Raw genomic sequence first — 21,781 nt, 5'->3', positions numbered from 1 at the left:
AAAGTACCACAATGACCGTAGGGTTGCAAGTGCTTTATTCCAATGATGGTATTTTCTGGTTATACGAACTGGACTGGGGTGGCTGAATCTCGTGCTAGCTCCACTTTTTAGTTCAGTAGGGAACATGCCTTCAGATTTCCATACTGGTTTTTAGCAATTTTCATTTCCTCCAACAGCATAATAGGGTTCCCTCGTCCGCCTGCCCTCTTGAGCACTTACTCTTTTTATGGTTTTTGATGACTGCAGCGAGGAAACACCTAGTCTAGGTTTATTTGTATTCTCTAGTCCTGACAGATCCTGAGCATCTTTTCATTTGATGTGCTGTTTTTTAAAAAACTGGTGAGTACCACTAAGTTCTTGAAATATTTATGCCTGAGAGTCGGGCGTGATTTGTATTCATTTCATGTTACATAGCCCAGGACACTTCTTGAGGGCAGGGTTCATTTGCAAACATGCAGGCTCTTATCCTTGTGAATGATAATTGCCCTTCAGCACAGTTTTTAAAGTTGTTGTTATGGGTATGCACCACTAGGTGGCAGCACTACTTCGTATCCTGTCTGGTAACTTGGGCAAACAAAGCCATAGAGGGAGTCCTGGTGTTGGATTGGAAACTGTAGTTGAACGTGGCTAAACACACACTACAGGGCTTGTGTATCTTTACCTCTTGCCCCTTAACCTGCACTGCCCCACCCCAGGCATAACCCAAGACTTTCCAATGTGCTCTTCGGAGGTTGCTGTGGTTTGTAGGTGGGGCGATTCTAATGAAGTAGGCTGGAGGTGGGAATCCACCTAAGAGAAGCTGTGGAAATCTGGTTTCTTCACAAGTCTTCCCTCTCAGCTGTTCTTCCATACTTTGGGTACACCAGGATTTGCTTACCTGTAAGAGGGCCACATTGGATCGGGAGATTGTGGTACCATGCAGAGGAAAATGGGCAATAGAGGTCCGAGGGGCCGCTGACCAGGTGGCACATCCTCCTCCCTGGCTCCCGCAGCACCAGCATACTCCAGCCACAGGACTCAGGCCTGCTGAGCCTCCACGGATGTGACATCACCTGATGTCACAGAGGCCTGAGGGTAATAGAGTACGCATTCTTTGCCCCTTTCTTGTTTAGTAATTTAATATTCGTTTTCTATTTCAGCATAGTTTATGTACAAGGTTGTGTTTGTTTGAGTTGTACAGCAAGTTGATGCAGTTACAAATGTAGCTGCACCTGTAGGATTATGTCTTCTTTTCCCTGTTAGTTTATTGAAGAATGTTTTGTAGCATGCCCTGTGCTTTCAAGCGGGTCATCCTTGGTCAACACGTTTTGATACATGAGTGTGTTTCTGTTAATCCCAACCTCCTACTTCATCATTCCCCGATCTCAAATTTGCCCCTGTTGGAACTCTACGCTTCTTTTTTCCATTTGTGAATCTATGTTTCCTTTGTATACTACTTCCTTTGTATCTGTATTTAGACTGCACATATAAGTGATATCCTGGGATATGTGTCTTTTGGTCTCTTACTTCCCAGAATTAGTGAGATCATCTACTGCTCCATCCATGTTGCTGCAAATAGTATGAGTTAATTTTGTTCTATGGATGAGTGGTAGTCGAGGGAGGGTAGGTAGCAGAACATCTTGATCCATTCATCTGTCGCTGTATATTTCGTTCGTTTGCATGTCTTGGATATGGTAAAGTACCACAATGACCGTTGGGGTGCAAGTGTTTTATTCCAATGATGGTATTCTCTGGTTGTACGAACTGGACTGGGGTTGCGGAATCTCGTGCTAGCTCCACGTTTTAGTTCAGCAGGGAACTTGCCTTCAGATTTCCATACTGGTTTTTAGCAATTTTCATTTCCTCCAACAGCATAATAGGGTTCCCTCGTCGGCCTGCCCTCTTGAGCACTTACTCTTTTTATGGTTTTTGAGGACTGCAGCGAGGGAACACCTAGTCTAGGTTTATTTGTATTCTCTTATCATGACAGATCCTGAGCATTTTTTTATTTGATGTGCTGTTTTTTAAAAAGCGGGTGAGTATCACTGAGGTCTTGAAACATTTCTGCCTGAGAGTCAGGCCTGATTGGAATTCATTTCATGTTACATAGCCCAGGACATTACTTGTGGGCACAGTTCATTTGCAAATATGCAGGCCCTTGGCCCTGTGAATGATAATTGCCCTTCAGCACAGTTTTTAAAGTTGTTGTTACGGGAATGTGCCACAAGGTGGCAGCACTACTTCTTATCCTGTCAGGTAACTTGGGCAAACAAAGCCATAGCGGTAGTCCTGGTGTTTAATTGGAAACTGTAGTCGAACGTGGCTAAACAAACACCACAGGGCTTGTGTATCTTTACATCTTGCCCCTTAACCTGCACTGCCACACCCCAGGCATAACCCAAGACTTTCCAATGTGCTATTCAGAGGTTGCTGTGGTTTGTAGGTGGGGCGATTCTAATGAAGTAGGCTGGAGGTGGGAATCCACCTAGCAGGAGCTGTGGAGATCTGGTTTCTTCACAGCTCTTCCCTGTCAGCTGCTCTTCCATACTTTGGGTCCACCAGGATTTCCTTACCTGTAAGAGGGCCACATTGGATCGGGAGATTGTGGTACCATGCAGAGGACAATGGGCAATAGAGGCCCGAGGGGCCACTGATCAGGTGGCACAAGCTCCTCCCTGGCTCCCTCAGCACCAGCATACCCCAGCCTCAGGACGTAGGCCAGCTGAGGCTCCAGGGATGTGACACCAACTGACGTCACAGAGGCCTGAGGGTAATAGAGTAGGCATTCCTTGCCCCTTTCTTGTTTAGTAATTTAGTATTGATTTTCTATTTCAGCATAGTTTATGTACAGTGTTGTGTTTCTTTGAGTTGTACAGCAACTTGATGCAGTTATAAATGTAGCTGTAGGATTTCGGATTCTTTTCCCTGTTAGTTTATTGAAGAATGTTTTGCAGCGTTCCCTGTGCTTTCAAGCGGGTCATCCTTGATGAACACTTTTGATACGTGAGTTTGTTTGTGTTAATCCCAACCTCCTACTTCATCCTTCCCCCATCTTAATTTGCCCCTGTGGGAACTCTACACTTCTTTTTTCCGTTTGTGAATCTACGTTTCCTTTGTATACTACTTCCTTTGTATCCATATTTAGACTGCACATCTAAGTGATATCCTGGGATATGTGTCTTTCTGTCTCTTACTTACCACAATTAGTGAGATGATCTACTGCTCCATCCATGTTGCTGTAAATAGTATGAGTTCATTTTGTTCTATGCATGAGTGGTAGTCGAGGGAGTGTACGTAGCAGAACATCTTGATCCATCCATCGCTCGCTCGATATTTCATCCGTTTGCATGTCTTGGCTGTTGTAAGAAGTACCACAATGACCGTTGGGGTGCAAGTGCTTTATTCCAAGGATGGTATTCTCTGGTTATACGAACTGGACTGGGGTTGCTGAATCTCGTGCTAGCTCCACGTTTTAGTTCAGTAGGGAACATGCCTTCAGATTTCCATACTGGTTTTTTACCAATTTTCATTTCCTCCAACAGCATAATAGGGTTCCCTCGTCGGCCTGCCCTCTTGAGCACTTACTCTTTTTATGGTTTTTGATGACTGCAGCGAGGAAACACCTAGTTTAGGTTTATTTGTATTCTCTAGTCATGACAGATCCTGAGCATCTTTTCATTTGATGTGCTGTTTTTTAAAAAACGGGTGAGTACCACTGAGGTCTTGAAACATTTATGCCTGAGAGTCGGGCCTCATTTGAATTCATTTCATGTTACATAGCCCAGGACACTTCTTGAGGGCAGGGTTCATTTGCAAACATGCAGGCTCTTATCCTTGTGAATGATAATTGCCCTTCAGCACAGTTTTTATAGTTGTTGTTACGGGAATGTGCCACAAGGTGGCAGCACTACTTCGTAACCTCTCTGGTAACTTGGGAAAACAAAGCCATAGAGGGAGTCCTGGTGTTGGATTGGAAACTGTAGTTGAACGTGGCTAAACACACACCACAGGGCTTGTGTATCTTTACCTCTTGCCCCTAAACCTGCACTGCCCCACCCCAGGCATAACCCAAGACTATCCAGTGTGCTCTTCGGAGGTTGCTGTGGTTTGTAGGTGGGGCGATTCTAATGAAGTAGGCTGGAGGTCGGAATCCACCTAGCAGAAGCTGTGGAAATCTGGTTTCTTCCCAAGTCTTCCCTCTCAGCTGTTCTTCCATACTTTGGGTACACCAGGATTTGCTTACCTGTAAGAGGGCCACATTGGATCGGGAGATTGTGGTACAATGCAGAGGATAATGGTCAGTAGAGGTCCGAGGGGCCGCTGATCAGGTGGCACGTCCTCCTCCCTGGCTCCCGCAGCACCAGCATACTCCAGCCACAGGACTCTGGCCTGCTGAGACTCCACGGATGTGACACCAGCTGACGTCACAGAGGCCTGAGGGTAATAGAGTAGGCATTCCTTGCCCCTTTCTTGTTTAATAATTTAATATTCATTTTCTATTTCAGCATAGTTTATGTACAATGTTGTGTTTGTTTGAGTTTTACAGCAACTTGATGCAGTTATAAATGTAGCTGTAGCTGTAGTATTATGTATTCTTTTCCCTGTTAGTTTATTGAAGAATGTTTTGTAGCGTTCCCTGTGCTTTCAGTCCGGTCATCCTTGGTCAACACATTTTGATACATGAGTGTGTTTCTGTTAATCCCAACCTCCTACTTCATCATTCCCCGATCTCAAATTTGCCCCTGTTGGAACTCTACGCTTTTTTTTTCCATTTGTGAATCTACGTTTCCTTTGTATACTACTTCCTTTGTATGTGTATTTCGACTGCACATATAAGTGATATCCTGGGATATGTGTCTTTCGGTCTCTTACTTACCAGAATTAGTGAGATCATCTACTGCTCCATCCATTTTGCTGCAAAGAGTATGAGTTAATTTTGTTCTATGGATGAGTGGTAGTCGAGGGAGGGTAGGTAGCAGAACATCTTGATCCATTCATCTGTCGCTGTATATTTCGTTCGTTTGCATGTCTTGGATATGGTAAAAGTAGCACAGTGACCGTTGGGGTGCAAGTGTTTTATTCCAGTGATGGTATTCTCTGGTTGTACGAACTGGACTGGGGTTGCGGAATCTCGTGCTAGCTCCACGTTTTAGTTCAGCAGGGAACTTGCCTTCAGATTTCCATACTGGTTTTTAGCAATTTTCATTTCCTCCAACAGCATAATAGGGTTCCCTCGTCGGCCTGCCCTCTTGAGCACTTACTCTTTTTATGGTTTTTGAGGACTGCAGCGAGGGAACACCTAGTCTAGGTTTATTTGTATTCTCTTATCATGACAGATCCTGAGCATTTTTTTATTTGATGTGCTGTTTTTTAAAAAGCGGGTGAGTATCACTGAGGTCTTGAAACATTTCTGCCTGAGAGTCAAGCCTGATTGGAATTCATTTCATGTTACATAACCCAGGACATTACTTGTGGGCACAGTTCATTTGCAAATATGCAGGCCCTTGGCCTTGTGAATGATAATTGCCCTTCAGCTCAGTTTTTATAGTTGTTGTTACCGGAACGTGCCACATGGTGGCAGCACTACTTCGTGTCCCCTCTGGTAACTTGGGCAAACAAAGCCATAGCGGGAGTCCTGGTATTGGATTGGAGACTGTAGTCGAACATGGCTAAACACACACCACAGGGCTTGTGTATCTTTACATCTTGCCCCTTAAGCTGCACTGCCGCACACCAGGCATATCCCAAGACTTTCCAATGTGCTATTCGGAGGTTGCCGTGGTTTGTAGGTGGGGCGATTCTAATGAAGTAGGCTGGAGGTGGGAATCCACCTAGCAGGAGCTGTGGAGATCTGGTTTCTTCACAGCTCTTCCCTCTCAGGTGTTCTGCCATCATTAGGGTACACCAGGATTTGCTTACCTGTAAGAGGGCCACATTGGATCGGGAGATTGTAGTACCATGCAGAGGACAATGGGCAATAGAGGCCCGAGGTGCCACTGATCAGGTGGCACATCCTCCTCCCTGGCTCCCTCAGAACCAGCATACACCAGCCACAGGACGTAGGCCTGCTGAGGCTCCAGGGATGTGACACCAACTGACGTCACAGAGGCCTGGGGTTATAGAGTAGACATTCCTTGCCCCTTTCTTGTTTAGTAATTTGGTATTGATTTTCTATTTCAGCATAGTTTATGTACAGTGTTGTGTTTGTTTGAGTTGTACAGCAACGTGATGCAGTTATAAATGTAGCTGTAGCTGTAGGATTTCGGATTCTTTTCCCTGTTAGTTTATTGAAGAATGTTTTGTAGCGTTCCCTGTGCTTTCAATCCGATCATCCTTGGTCAACACGTTTTGATACATGAGTGTGTTTCTGTTAATCCCAACCTCCTACTTCATCATTCCCCGATCTCAAATTTGCCCCTGTTGGAACTCTCCACTTCTTTTTTCCCTTTGTGAATCTATGTTTCCTTAGTATACTACTTCCTTTTTATCCGTATTTAGACTGCACATCTAAATGATATCCTGGGATATGTGTCTTTCTGTCTCTTACCTATCACAATTAGTGAGATGATCTACTGCTCCATCCATGTTGCTGTAAATAGTATGAGTTCATTTTGTTCTATGCATGAGTGGTAGTTGACGTAGGGTATGTAGCAGAACATCTTGATCGATCCATCGCTTGCTCGATATTTCATTCGTTCGCATGTCTTGGCTATGGTAAAAAGTACCACAATGACCGTAGGGTTGCAAGTGCTTTATTCCAATGATGGTATTTTCTGGTTATACGAACTGGACTGGGGTGGCTGAATCTCGTGCTAGCTCCACTTTTTAGTTCAGTAGGGAACATGCCTTCAGATTTCCATACTGGTTTTTAGCAATTTTCATTTCCTCCAACAGCATAATAGGGTTCCCTCGTCCGCCTGCCCTCTTGAGCACTTACTCTTTTTATGGTTTTTGATGACTGCAGCGAGGAAACACCTAGTCTAGGTTTATTTGTATTCTCTAGTCCTGACAGATCCTGAGCATCTTTTCATTTGATGTGCTGTTTTTTAAAAAACTGGTGAGTACCACTAAGTTCTTGAAATATTTATGCCTGAGAGTCGGGCGTGATTTGTATTCATTTCATGTTACATAGCCCAGGACACTTCTTGAGGGCAGGGTTCATTTGCAAACATGCAGGCTCTTATCCTTGTGAATGATAATTGCCCTTCAGCACAGTTTTTAAAGTTGTTGTTACGGGTATGCACCACTAGGTGGCAGCACTACTTCGTATCCTGTCTGGTAACTTGGGCAAACAAAGCCATGGCGGGAGTCCTGGTGTTGGATTGGAAACTGTAGTTGAACGTGGCTAAACACACACTACAGGGCTTGTGTATCTTTACCTCTTGCCCCTTAACCTGCACTGCCCCACCCCAGGCATAACCCAAGACTTTCCAATGTGCTCTTCGGAGGTTGCTGTGGTTTGTAGGTGGGGCGATTCTAATGAAGTAGGCTGGAGGTGGGAATCCACCTAAGAGAAGCTGTGGAAATCTGGTTTCTTCACAAGTCTTCCCTCTCAGCTGTTCTTCCATACTTTGGGTACACCAGGATTTGCTTACCTGTAAGAGGGCCACATTGGATCGGGAGATTGTGGTACCATGCAGAGGAAAATGGGCAATAGAGGTCCGAGGGGCCGCTGACCAGGTGGCACATCCTCCTCCCTGGCTCCCGCAGCACCAGCATACTCCAGCCACAGGACTCAGGCCTGCTGAGCCTCCACGGATGTGACATCACCTGATGTCACAGAGGCCTGAGGGTAATAGAGTACGCATTCTTTGCCCCTTTCTTGTTTAGTAATTTAATATTCGTTTTCTATTTCAGCATAGTTTATGTACAAGGTTGTGTTTGTTTGAGTTGTACAGCAAGTTGATGCAGTTACAAATGTAGCTGCACCTGTAGGATTATGTCTTCTTTTCCCTGTTAGTTTATTGAAGAATGTTTTGTAGCATGCCCTGTGCTTTCAAGCGGGTCATCCTTGGTCAACACGTTTTGATACATGAGTGTGTTTCTGTTAATCCCAACCTCCTACTTCATCATTCCCCGATCTCAAATTTGCCCCTGTTGGAACTCTACGCTTCTTTTTTCCATTTGTGAATCTATGTTTCCTTTGTATACTACTTCCTTTGTATCTGTATTTAGACTGCACATATAAGTGATATCCTGGGATATGTGTCTTTTGGTCTCTTACTTCCCAGAATTAGTGAGATCATCTACTGCTCCATCCATGTTGCTGCAAATAGTATGAGTTAATTTTGTTCTATGGATGAGTGGTAGTCGAGGGAGGGTAGGTAGCAGAACATCTTGATCCATTCATCTGTCGCTGTATATTTCGTTCGTTTGCATGTCTTGGATATGGTAAAGTACCACAATGACCGTTGGGGTGCAAGTGTTTTATTCCAATGATGGTATTCTCTGGTTGTACGAACTGGACTGGGGTTGCGGAATCTCGTGCTAGCTCCACTTTTTAGTTCAGCAGGGAACTTGCCTTCAGATTTCCATACTGGTTTTTAGCAATTTTCATTTCCTCCAACAGCATAATAGGGTTCCCTCTTCGGCCTGCCCTCTTGAGCACTTACTCTTTTTATGGTTTCTGAGGACTGCAGTGAGGGAACACCTAGTCTAGGTTTATTTGTATTCTCTTATCATGACAGATCCTGAGCTTTTTTTTTTTTTTTTTTTTTTTTTGCGGTACGCGGGCCTCTCACTGTTGTGGCCTCTCCCGTTGCGGAGCACAGGCTCCGGACGCGCAGGCTCAGCGGCCATGGCTCACGGGCCTAGCCGCTCCGCAGCATGTGGGATCTTCCCAGATCGGGGCACGAACCCACGTCCCCTGCATCGGCAGGCGGACTCTCAACCACTGCGCCACCAGGGAAGCCCTGAGCATTTTTTTATTTGATGTGCTGTTTTTTAAAAAGCGGGTGAGTACCACTGAGGTCTTGAAACATTTCTGCCTGAGAGTCAGGCCTGATTGGAATTCATTTCATGTTACATAGCCCAGGACATTACTTGTGGGCACAGTTCATTTGCAAATATGCAGGCCCTTGGCCCTGTGAATGATAATTGCCCTTCAGCACAGTTTTTAAAGTTGTTGTTACGGGAATGTGCCACAAGGTGGCAGCACTACTTCTTATCCTGTCAGGTAACTTGGGCAAACAAAGCCATAGCGGTAGTCCTGGTGTTTAATTGGAAACTGTAGTCGAACGTGGCTAAACAAACACCACAGGGCTTGTGTATCTTTACATCTTGCCCCTTAACCTGCACTGCCACACCCCAGGCATAACCCAAGACTTTCCAATGTGCTATTCAGAGGTTGCTGTGGTTTGTAGGTGGGGCGATTCTAATGAAGTAGGCTGGAGGTGGGAATCCACCTAGCAGGAGCTGTGGAGATCTGGTTTCTTCACAGCTCTTCCCTGTCAGCTGCTCTTCCATACTTTGGGTCCACCAGGATTTCCTTACCTGTAAGAGGGCCACATTGGATCGGGAGATTGTGGTACCATGCAGAGGACAATGGGCAATAGAGGCCCGAGGGGCCACTGATCAGGTGGCACAAGCTCCTCCCTGGCTCCCTCAGCACCAGCATACTCCAGCCTCAGGACGTAGGCCAGCTGAGGCTCCAGGGATGTGACACCAACTGACGTCACAGAGGCCTGAGGGTAATAGAGTAGGCATTCCTTGCCCCTTTCTTGTTTAGTAATTTAGTATTGATTTTCTATTTCAGCATAGTTTATGTACAGTGTTGTGTTTCTTTGAGTTGTACAGCAACTTGATGCAGTTATAAATGTAGCTGTAGGATTTCGGATTCTTTTCCCTGTTAGTTTATTGAAGAATGTTTTGCAGCGTTCCCTGTGCTTTCAAGCGGGTCATCCTTGATGAACACTTTTGATACGTGAGTTTGTTTGTGTTAATCCCAACCTCCTACTTCATCCTTCCCCCATCTTAATTTGCCCCTGTGGGAACTCTACACTTCTTTTTTCCGTTTGTGAATCTACGTTTCCTTTGTATACTACTTCCTTTGTATCCATATTTAGACTGCACATCTAAGTGATATCCTGGGATATGTGTCTTTCTGTCTCTTACTTACCACAATTAGTGAGATGATCTACTGCTCCATCCATGTTGCTGTAAATAGTATGAGTTCATTTTGTTCTATGCATGAGTGGTAGTCGAGGGAGTGTACGTAGCAGAACATCTTGATCCATCCATCGCTCGCTCGATATTTCATCCGTTTGCATGTCTTGGCTGTTGTAAGAAGTACCACAATGACCGTTGGGGTGCAAGTGCTTTATTCCAAGGATGGTATTCTCTGGTTATACGAACTGGACTGGGGTTGCTGAATCTCGTGCTAGCTCCACGTTTTAGTTCAGTAGGGAACATGCCTTCAGATTTCCATACTGGTTTTTTACCAATTTTCATTTCCTCCAACAGCATAATAGGGTTCCCTCGTCGGCCTGCCCTCTTGAGCACTTACTCTTTTTATGGTTTTTGATGACTGCAGCGAGGAAACACCTAGTTTAGGTTTATTTGTATTCTCTAGTCATGACAGATCCTGAGCATCTTTTCATTTGATGTGCTGTTTTTTAAAAAACGGGTGAGTACCACTGAGGTCTTGAAACATTTATGCCTGAGAGTCGGGCCTCATTTGAATTCATTTCATGTTACATAGCCCAGGACACTTCTTGAGGGCAGGGTTCATTTGCAAACATGCAGGCTCTTATCCTTGTGAATGATAATTGCCCTTCAGCACAGTTTTTATAGTTGTTGTTACGGGAATGTGCCACAAGGTGGCAGCACTACTTCGTAACCTCTCTGGTAACTTGGGAAAACAAAGCCATAGAGGGAGTCCTGGTGTTGGATTGGAAACTGTAGTTGAACGTGGCTAAACACACACCACAGGGCTTGTGTATCTTTACCTCTTGCCCCTAAACCTGCACTGCCCCACCCCAGGCATAACCCAAGACTATCCAGTGTGCTCTTCGGAGGTTGCTGTGGTTTGTAGGTGGGGCGATTCTAATGAAGTAGGCTGGAGGTCGGAATCCACCTAGCAGAAGCTGTGGAAATCTGGTTTCTTCCCAAGTCTTCCCTCTCAGCTGTTCTTCCATACTTTGGGTACACCAGGATTTGCTTACCTGTAAGAGGGCCACATTGGATCGGGAGATTGTGGTACAATGCAGAGGATAATGGTCAGTAGAGGTCCGAGGGGCCGCTGATCAGGTGGCACGTCCTCCTCCCTGGCTCCCGCAGCACCAGCATACTCCAGCCACAGGACTCTGGCCTGCTGAGACTCCACGGATGTGACACCAGCTGACGTCACAGAGGCCTGAGGGTAATAGAGTAGGCATTCCTTGCCCCTTTCTTGTTTAATAATTTAATATTCATTTTCTATTTCAGCATAGTTTATGTACAATGTTGTGTTTGTTTGAGTTTTACAGCAACTTGATGCAGTTATAAATGTAGCTGTAGCTGTAGTATTATGTATTCTTTTCCCTGTTAGTTTATTGAAGAATGTTTTGTAGCGTTCCCTGTGCTTTCAGTCCGGTCATCCTTGGTCAACACATTTTGATACATGAGTGTGTTTCTGTTAATCCCAACCTCCTACTTCATCATTCCCCGATCTCAAATTTGCCCCTGTTGGAACTCTACGCTTTTTTTTTCCATTTGTGAATCTACGTTTCCTTTGTATACTACTTCCTTTGTATGTGTATTTCGACTGCACATATAAGTGATATCCTGGGATATGTGTCTTTCGGTCTCTTACTTACCAGAATTAGTGAGATCATCTACTGCTCCATCCATTTTGCTGCAAAGAGTATGAGTTAATTTTGTTCTATGGATGAGTGGTAGTCGAGGGAGGGTAGGTAGCAGAACATCTTGATCCATTCATCTGTCGCTGTATATTTCGTTCGTTTGCATGTCTTGGATATGGTAAAAGTAGCACAGTGACCGTTGGGGTGCAAGTGTTTTATTCCAGTGATGGTATTCTCTGGTTGTACGAACTGGACTGGGGTTGCGGAATCTCGTGCTAGCTCCACGTTTTAGTTCAGCAGGGAACTTGCCTTCAGATTTCCATACTGGTTTTTAGCAATTTTCATTTCCTCCAACAGCATAATAGGGTTCCCTCGTCGGCCTGCCCTCTTGAGCACTTACTCTTTTTATGGTTTTTGAGGACTGCAGCGAGGGAACACCTAGTCTAGGTTTATTTGTATTCTCTTATCATGACAGATCCTGAGCATTTTTTTATTTGATGTGCTGTTTTTTAAAAAGCGGGTGAGTATCACTGAGGTCTTGAAACATTTCTGCCTGAGAGTCAAGCCTGATTGGAATTCATTTCATGTTACATAACCCAGGACATTACTTGTGGGCACAGTTCATTTGCAAATATGCAGGCCCTTGGCCTTGTGAATGATAATTGCCCTTCAGCTCAGTTTTTATAGTTGTTGTTACCGGAACGTGCCACATGGTGGCAGCACTACTTCGTGTCCCCTCTGGTAACTTGGGCAAACAAAGCCATAGCGGGAGTCCTGGTATTGGATTGGAGACTGTAGTCGAACATGGCTAAACACACACCACAGGGCTTGTGTATCTTTACATCTTGCCCCTTAAGCTGCACTGCCGCACACCAGGCATATCCCAAGACTTTCCAATGTGCTATTCGGAGGTTGCCGTGGTTTGTAGGTGGGGCGATTCTAATGAAGTAGGCTGGAGGTGGGAATCCACCTAGCAGGAGCTGTGGAGATCTGGTTTCTTCACAGCTCTTCCCTCTCAGGTGTTCTGCCATCATTAGGGTACACCAGGATTTGCTTACCTGTAAGAGGGCCACATTGGATCGGGAGATTGTAGTACCATGCAGAGGACAATGGGCAATAGAGGCCCGAGGTGCCACTGATCAGGTGGCACATCCTCCTCCCTGGCTCCCTCAGAACCAGCATACACCAGCCACAGGACGTAGGCCTGCTGAGGCTCCAGGGATGTGACACCAACTGACGTCACAGAGGCCTGGGGTTATAGAGTAGACATTCCTTGCCCCTTTCTTGTTTAGTAATTTGGTATTGATTTTCTATTTCAGCATAGTTTATGTACAGTGTTGTGTTTGTTTGAGTTGTACAGCAACGTGATGCAGTTATAAATGTAGCTGTAGCTGTAGGATTTCGGATTCTTTTCCCTGTTAGTTTATTGAAGAATGTTTTGTAGCGTTCCCTGTGCTTTCAATCCGATCATCCTTGGTCAACACGTTTTGATACATGAGTGTGTTTCTGTTAATCCCAACCTCCTACTTCATCATTCCCCGATCTCAAATTTGCCCCTGTTGGAACTCTCCACTTCTTTTTTCCCTTTGTGAATCTATGTTTCCTTAGTATACTACTTCCTTTTTATCCGTATTTAGACTGCACATCTAAATGATATCCTGGGATATGTGTCTTTCTGTCTCTTACCTATCACAATTAGTGAGATGATCTACTGCTCCATCCATGTTGCTGTAAATAGTATGAGTTCATTTTGTTCTATGCATGAGTGGTAGTTGACGTAGGGTATGTAGCAGAACATCTTGATCGATCCATCGCTTGCTCGATATTTCATTCGTTCGCATGTCTTGGCTATGGTAAAAAGTACCACAATGACCGTAGGGTTGCAAGTGCTTTATTCCAATGATGGTATTTTCTGGTTATACGAACTGGACTGGGGTGGCTGAATCTCGTGCTAGCTCCACTTTTTAGTTCAGTAGGGAACATGCCTTCAGATTTCCATACTGGTTTTTAGCAATTTTCATTTCCTCCAACAGCATAATAGGGTTCCCTCGTCCGCCTGCCCTCTTGAGCACTTACTCTTTTTATGGTTTTTGATGACTGCAGCGAGGAAACACCTAGTCTAGGTTTATTTGTATTCTCTAGTCCTGACAGATCCTGAGCATCTTTTCATTTGATGTGCTGTTTTTTAAAAAACTGGTGAGTACCACTAAGTTCTTGAAATATTTATGCCTGAGAGTCGGGCGTGATTTGTATTCATTTCATGTTACATAGCCCAGGACACTTCTTGAGGGCAGGGTTCATTTGCAAACATGCAGGCTCTTATCCTTGTGAATGATAATTGCCCTTCAGCACAGTTTTTAAAGTTGTTGTTACGGGTATGCACCACTAGGTGGCAGCACTACTTCGTATCCTGTCTGGTAACTTGGGCAAACAAAGCCATGGCGGGAGTCCTGGTGTTGGATTGGAAACTGTAGTTGAACGTGGCTAAACACACACTACAGGGCTTGTGTATCTTTACCTCTTGCCCCTTAACCTGCACTGCCCCACCCCAGGCATAACCCAAGACTTTCCAATGTGCTCTTCGGAGGTTGCTGTGGTTTGTAGGTGGGGCGATTCTAATGAAGTAGGCTGGAGGTGGGAATCCACCTAAGAGAAGCTGTGGAAATCTGGTTTCTTCACAAGTCTTCCCTCTCAGCTGTTCTTCCATACTTTGGGTACACCAGGATTTGCTTACCTGTAAGAGGGCCACATTGGATCGGGAGATTGTGGTACCATGCAGAGGAAAATGGGCAATAGAGGTCCGAGGGGCCGCTGACCAGGTGGCACATCCTCCTCCCTGGCTCCCGCAGCACCAGCATACTCCAGCCACAGGACTCAGGCCTGCTGAGCCTCCACGGATGTGACATCACCTGATGTCACAGAGGCCTGAGGGTAATAGAGTACGCATTCTTTGCCCCTTTCTTGTTTAGTAATTTAATATTCGTTTTCTATTTCAGCATAGTTTATGTACAAGGTTGTGTTTGTTTGAGTTGTACAGCAAGTTGATGCAGTTACAAATGTAGCTGCACCTGTAGGATTATGTCTTCTTTTCCCTGTTAGTTTATTGAAGAATGTTTTGTAGCATGCCCTGTGCTTTCAAGCGGGTCATCCTTGGTCAACACGTTTTGATACATGAGTGTGTTTCTGTTAATCCCAACCTCCTACTTCATCATTCCCCGATCTCAAATTTGCCCCTGTTGGAACTCTACGCTTCTTTTTTCCATTTGTGAATCTATGTTTCCTTTGTATACTACTTCCTTTGTATCTGTATTTAGACTGCACATATAAGTGATATCCTGGGATATGTGTCTTTTGGTCTCTTACTTCCCAGAATTAGTGAGATCATCTACTGCTCCATCCATGTTGCTGCAAATAGTATGAGTTAATTTTGTTCTATGGATGAGTGGTAGTCGAGGGAGGGTAGGTAGCAGAACATCTTGATCCATTCATCTGTCGCTGTATATTTCGTTCGTTTGCATGTCTTGGATATGGTAAAGTACCACAATGACCGTTGGGGTGCAAGTGTTTTATTCCAATGATGGTATTCTCTGGTTGTACGAACTGGACTGGGGTTGCGGAATCTCGTGCTAGCTCCACTTTTTAGTTCAGCAGGGAACTTGCCTTCAGATTTCCATACTGGTTTTTAGCAATTTTCATTTCCTCCAACAGCATAATAGGGTTCCCTCTTCGGCCTGCCCTCTTGAGCACTTACTCTTTTTATGGTTTCTGAGGACTGCAGTGAGGGAACACCTAGTCTAGGTTTATTTGTATTCTCTTATCATGACAGATCCTGAGCTTTTTTTTTTTTTTTTTTTTTTTTTGCGGTACGCGGGCCTCTCACTGTTGTGGCCTCTCCCGTTGCGGAGCACAGGCTCCGGACGCGCAGGCTCAGCGGCCATGGCTCACGGGCCTAGCCGCTCCGCAGCATGTGGGATCTTCCCAGATCGGGGCACGAACCCACGTCCCCTGCATCGGCAGGCGGACTCTCAACCACTGCGCCACCAGGGAAGCCCTGAGCATTTTTTTATTTGATGTGCTGTTTTTTAAAAAGCGGGTGAGTACCACTGAGGTCTTGAAACATTTCTGCCTGAGAGTCAGGCCTGATTGGAATTCATTTCATGTTACATAGCCCAGGACATTACTTGTGGGCACAGTTCATTTGCAAATATGCAGGCCCTTGGCCCTGTGAATGATAATTGCCCTTCAGCACAGTTTTTAAAGTTGTTGTTACGGGAATGTGCCACAAGGTGGCAGCACTACTTCTTATCCTGTCAGGTAACTTGGGCAAACAAAGCCATAGCGGTAGTCCTGGTGTTTAATTGGAAACTGTAGTCGAACGTGGCTAAACAAACACCACAGGGCTTGTGTATCTTTACATCTTGCCCCTTAACCTGCACTGCCACACCCCAGGCATAACCCAAGACTTTCCAATGTGCTATTCAGAGGTTGCTGTGGTTTGTAGGTGGGGCGATTCTAATGAAGTAGGCTGGAGGTGGGAATCCACCTAGCAGGAGCTGTGGAGATCTGGTTTCTTCACAGCTCTTCCCTGTCAGCTGCTCTTCCATACTTTGGGTCCACCAGGATTTCCTTACCTGTAAGAGGGCCACATTGGATCGGGAGATTGTGGTACCATGCAGAGGACAATGGGCAATAGAGGCCCGAGGGGCCACTGATCAGGTGGCACAAGCTCCTCCCTGGCTCCCTCAGCACCAGCATACTCCAGCCTCAGGACGTAGGCCAGCTGAGGCTCCAGGGATGTGACACCAACTGACGTCACAGAGGCCTGAGGGTAATAGAGTAGGCATTCCTTGCCCCTTTCTTGTTTAGTAATTTAGTATTGATTTTCTATTTCAGCATAGTTTATGTACAGTGTTGTGTTTCTTTGAGTTGTACAGCAACTTGATGCAGTTATAAATGTAGCTGTAGGATTTCGGATTCTTTTCCCTGTTAGTTTATTGAAGAATGTTTTGCAGCGTTCCCTGTGCTTTCAAGCGGGTCATCCTTGATGAACACTTTTGATACGTGAGTTTGTTTGTGTTAATCCCAACCTCCTACTTCATCCTTCCCCCATCTTAATTTGCCCCTGTGGGAACTCTACACTTCTTTTTTCCGTTTGTGAATCTACGTTTCCTTTGTATACTACTTCCTTTGTATCCATATTTAGACTGCACATCTAAGTGATATCCTGGGATATGTGTCTTTCTGTCTCTTACTTACCACAATTAGTGAGATGATCTACTGCTCCATCCATGTTGCTGTAAATAGTATGAGTTCATTTTGTTCTATGCATGAGTGGTAGTCGAGGGAGTGTACGTAGCAGAACATCTTGATCCATCCATCGCTCGCTCGATATTTCATCCGTTTGCATGTCTTGGCTGTTGTAAGAAGTACCACAATGACCGTTGGGGTGCAAGTGCTTTATTCCAAGGATGGTATTCTCTGGTTATACGAACTGGACTGGGGTTGCTGAATCTCGTGCTAGCTCCACGTTTTAGTTCAGTAGGGAACATGCCTTCAGATTTCCATACTGGTTTTTTACCAATTTTCATTTCCTCCAACAGCATAATAGGGTTCCCTCGTCGGCCTGCCCTCTTGAGCACTTACTCTTTTTATGGTTTTTGATGACTGCAGCGAGGAAACACCTAGTTTAGGTTTATTTGTATTCTCTACTCATGACAGATCCTGAGCATCTTTTCATTTGATGTGCTGTTTTTTAAAAAACGGGTGAGTACCACTGAGGTCTTGAAACATTTATGCCTGAGAGTCGGGCCTCATTTGAATTCATTTCATGTTACATAGCCCAGGACACTTCTTGAGGGCAGGGTTCATTTGCAAACATGCAGGCTCTTATCCTTGTGAATGATAATTGCCCTTCAGCACAGTTTTAATAGTTGTTGTTACGGGAATGTGCCACAAGGTGGCAGCACTACTTCGTAACCTCTCTGGTAACTTGGGAAAACAAAGCCATAGAGGGAGTCCTGGTGTTGGATTGGAAACTGTAGTTGAACGTGGCTAAACACACACCACAGGGCTTGTGTATCTTTACCTCTTGCCCCTAAACCTGCACTGCCCCACCCCAGGCATAACCCAAGACTATCCAGTGTGCTCTTCGGAGGTTGCTGTGGTTTGTAGGTGGGGCGATTCTAATGAAGTAGGCTGGAGGTCGGAATCCACCTAGCAGAAGCTGTGGAAATCTGGTTTCTTCCCAAGTCTTCCCTCTCAGCTGTTCTTCCATACTTTGGGTACACCAGGATTTGCTTACCTGTAAGAGGGCCACATTGGATCGGGAGATTGTGGTACAATGCAGAGGATAATGGTCAGTAGAGGTCCGAGGGGCCGCTGATCAGGTGGCACGTCCTCCTCCCTGGCTCCCGCAGCACCAGCATACTCCAGCCACAGGACTCTGGCCTGCTGAGACTCCACGGATGTGACACCAGCTGACGTCACAGAGGCCTGAGGGTAATAGAGTAGGCATTCCTTGCCCCTTTCTTGTTTAATAATTTAATATTCATTTTCTATTTCAGCATAGTTTATGTACAATGTTGTGTTTGTTTGAGTTTTACAGCAACTTGATGCAGTTATAAATGTAGCTGTAGCTGTAGTATTATGTATTCTTTTCCCTGTTAGTTTATTGAAGAATGTTTTGTAGCGTTCCCTGTGCTTTCAGTCCGGTCATCCTTGGTCAACACATTTTGATACATGAGTGTGTTTCTGTTAATCCCAACCTCCTACTTCATCATTCCCCGATCTCAAATTTGCCCCTGTTGGAACTCTACGCTTTTTTTTTCCATTTGTGAATCTACGTTTCCTTTGTATACTACTTCCTTTGTATGTGTATTTCGACTGCACATATAAGTGATATCCTGGGATATGTGTCTTTCGGTCTCTTACTTACCAGAATTAGTGAGATCATCTACTGCTCCATCCATTTTGCTGCAAAGAGTATGAGTTAATTTTGTTCTATGGATGAGTGGTAGTCGAGGGAGGGTAGGTAGCAGAACATCTTGATCCATTCATCTGTCGCTGTATATTTCGTTCGTTTGCATGTCTTGGATATGGTAAAAGTAGCACAGTGACCGTTGGGGTGCAAGTGTTTTATTCCAGTGATGGTATTCTCTGGTTGTACGAACTGGACTGGGGTTGCGGAATCTCGTGCTAGCTCCACGTTTTAGTTCAGCAGGGAACTTGCCTTCAGATTTCCATACTGGTTTTTAGCAATTTTCATTTCCTCCAACAGCATAATAGGGTTCCCTCGTCGGCCTGCCCTCTTGAGCACTTACTCTTTTTATGGTTTTTGAGGACTGCAGCGAGGGAACACCTAGTCTAGGTTTATTTGTATTCTCTTATCATGACAGATCCTGAGCATTTTTTTATTTGATGTGCTGTTTTTTAAAAAGCGGGTGAGTATCACTGAGGTCTTGAAACATTTCTGCCTGAGAGTCAAGCCTGATTGGAATTCATTTCATGTTACATAACCCAGGACATTACTTGTGGGCACAGTTCATTTGCAAATATGCAGGCCCTTGGCCTTGTGAATGATAATTGCCCTTCAGCTCAGTTTTTATAGTTGTTGTTACCGGAACGTGCCACATGGTGGCAGCACTACTTCGTGTCCCCTCTGGTAACTTGGGCAAACAAAGCCATAGCGGGAGTCCTGGTATTGGATTGGAGACTGTAGTCGAACATGGCTAAACACACACCACAGGGCTTGTGTATCTTTACATCTTGCCCCTTAAGCTGCACTGCCGCACACCAGGCATATCCCAAGACTTTCCAATGTGCTATTCGGAGGTTGCCGTGGTTTGTAGGTGGGGCGATTCTAATGAAGTAGGCTGGAGGTGGGAATCCACCTAGCAGGAGCTGTGGAGATCTGGTTTCTTCACAGCTCTTCCCTCTCAGGTGTTCTGCCATCATTAGGGTACACCAGGATTTGCTTACCTGTAAGAGGGCCACATTGGATCGGGAGATTGTAGTACCATGCAGAGGACAATGGGCAATAGAGGCCCGAGGTGCCACTGATCAGGTGGCACATCCTCCTCCCTGGCTCCCTCAGAACCAGCATACACCAGCCACAGGACGTAGGCCTGCTGAGGCTCCAGGGATGTGACACCAACTGACGTCACAGAGGCCTGGGGTTATAGAGTAGACATTCCTTGCCCCTTTCTTGTTTAGTAATTTGGTATTGATTTTCTATTTCAGCATAGTTTATGTACAGTGTTGTGTTTGTTTGAGTTGTACAGCAACGTGATGCAGTTATAAATGTAGCTGTAGCTGTAGGATTTCGGATTCTTTTCCCTGTTAGTTTATTGAAGAATGTTTTGTAGCGTTCCCTGTGCTTTCAATCCGATCATCCTTGGTCAACACGTTTTGATACATGAGTGTGTTTCTGTTAATCCCAACCTCCTACTTCATCATTCCCCGATCTCAAATTTGCCCCTGTTGGAACTCTCCACTTCTTTTTTCCCTTTGTGAATCTATGTTTCCTTAGTATACTACTTCCTTTTTATCCGTATTTAGACTGCACATCTAAATGATATCCTGGGATATGTGTCTTTCTGTCTCTTACCTATCACAATTAGTGAGATGATCTACTGCTCCATCCATGTTGCTGTAAATAGTATGAGTTCATTTTGTTCTATGCATGAGTGGTAGTTGACGTAGGGTATGTAGCAGAACATCTTGATCGATCCATCGCTTGCTCGATATTTCATTCGTTCGCATGTCTTGGCTATGGTAAAAAGTACCACAATGACCGTAGGGTTGCAAGTGCTTTATTCCAATGATGGTATTTTCTGGTTATACGAACTGGACTGGGGTGGCTGAATCTCGTGCTAGCTCCACTTTTTAGTTCAGTAGGGAACATGCCTTCAGATTTCCATACTGGTTTTTAGCAATTTTCATTTCCTCCAACAGCATAATAGGGTTCCCTCGTCCGCCTGCCCTCTTGAGCACTTACTCTTTTTATGGTTTTTGATGACTGCAGCGAGGAAACACCTAGTCTAGGTTTATTTGTATTCTCTAGTCCTGACAGATCCTGAGCATCTTTTCATTTGATGTGCTGTTTTTTAAAAAACTGGTGAGTACCACTAAGTTCTTGAAATATTTATGCCTGAGAGTCGGGCGTGATTTGTATTCATTTCATGTTACATAGCCCAGGACACTTCTTGAGGGCAGGGTTCATTTGCAAACATGCAGGCTCTTATCCTTGTGAATGATAATTGCCCTTCAGCACAGTTTTTAAAGTTGTTGTTACGGGTATGCACCACTAGGTGGCAGCACTACTTCGTATCCTGTCTGGTAACTTGGGCAAACAAAGCCATAGAGGGAGTCCTGGTGTTGGATTGGAAACTGTAGTTGAACGTGGCTAAACACACACTACAGGGCTTGTGTATCTTTACCTCTTGCCCCTTAACCTGCACTGCCCCACCCCAGGCATAACCCAAGACTTTCCAATGTGCTCTTCGGAGGTTGCTGTGGTTTGTAGGTGGGGCGATTCTAATGAAGTAGGCTGGAGGTGGGAATCCACCTAAGAGAAGCTGTGGAAATCTGGTTTCTTCACAAGTCTTCCCTCTCAGCTGTTCTTCCATACTTTGGGTACACCAGGATTTGCTTACCTGTAAGAGGGCCACATTGGATCGGGAGATTGTGGTACCATGCAGAGGAAAATGGGCAATAGAGGTCCGAGGGGCCGCTGACCAGGTGGCACATCCTCCTCCCTGGCTCCCGCAGCACCAGCATACTCCAGCCACAGGACTCAGGCCTGCTGAGCCTCCACGGATGTGACATCACCTGATGTCACAGAGGCCTGAGGGTAATAGAGTACGCATTCTTTGCCCCTTTCTTGTTTAGTAATTTAATATTCGTTTTCTATTTCAGCATAGTTTATGTACAAGGTTGTGTTTGTTTGAGTTGTACAGCAAGTTGATGCAGTTACAAATGTAGCTGCACCTGTAGGATTATGTCTTCTTTTCCCTGTTAGTTTA

This window comes from Mesoplodon bidens, assembly GCF_964165515.1.
Source record: "Mesoplodon bidens genome assembly, chromosome: 10".
Taxonomy (NCBI): domain Eukaryota; kingdom Metazoa; phylum Chordata; class Mammalia; order Artiodactyla; family Ziphiidae; genus Mesoplodon; species Mesoplodon bidens.
This window is presented reverse-complemented; position numbering follows the sequence as displayed.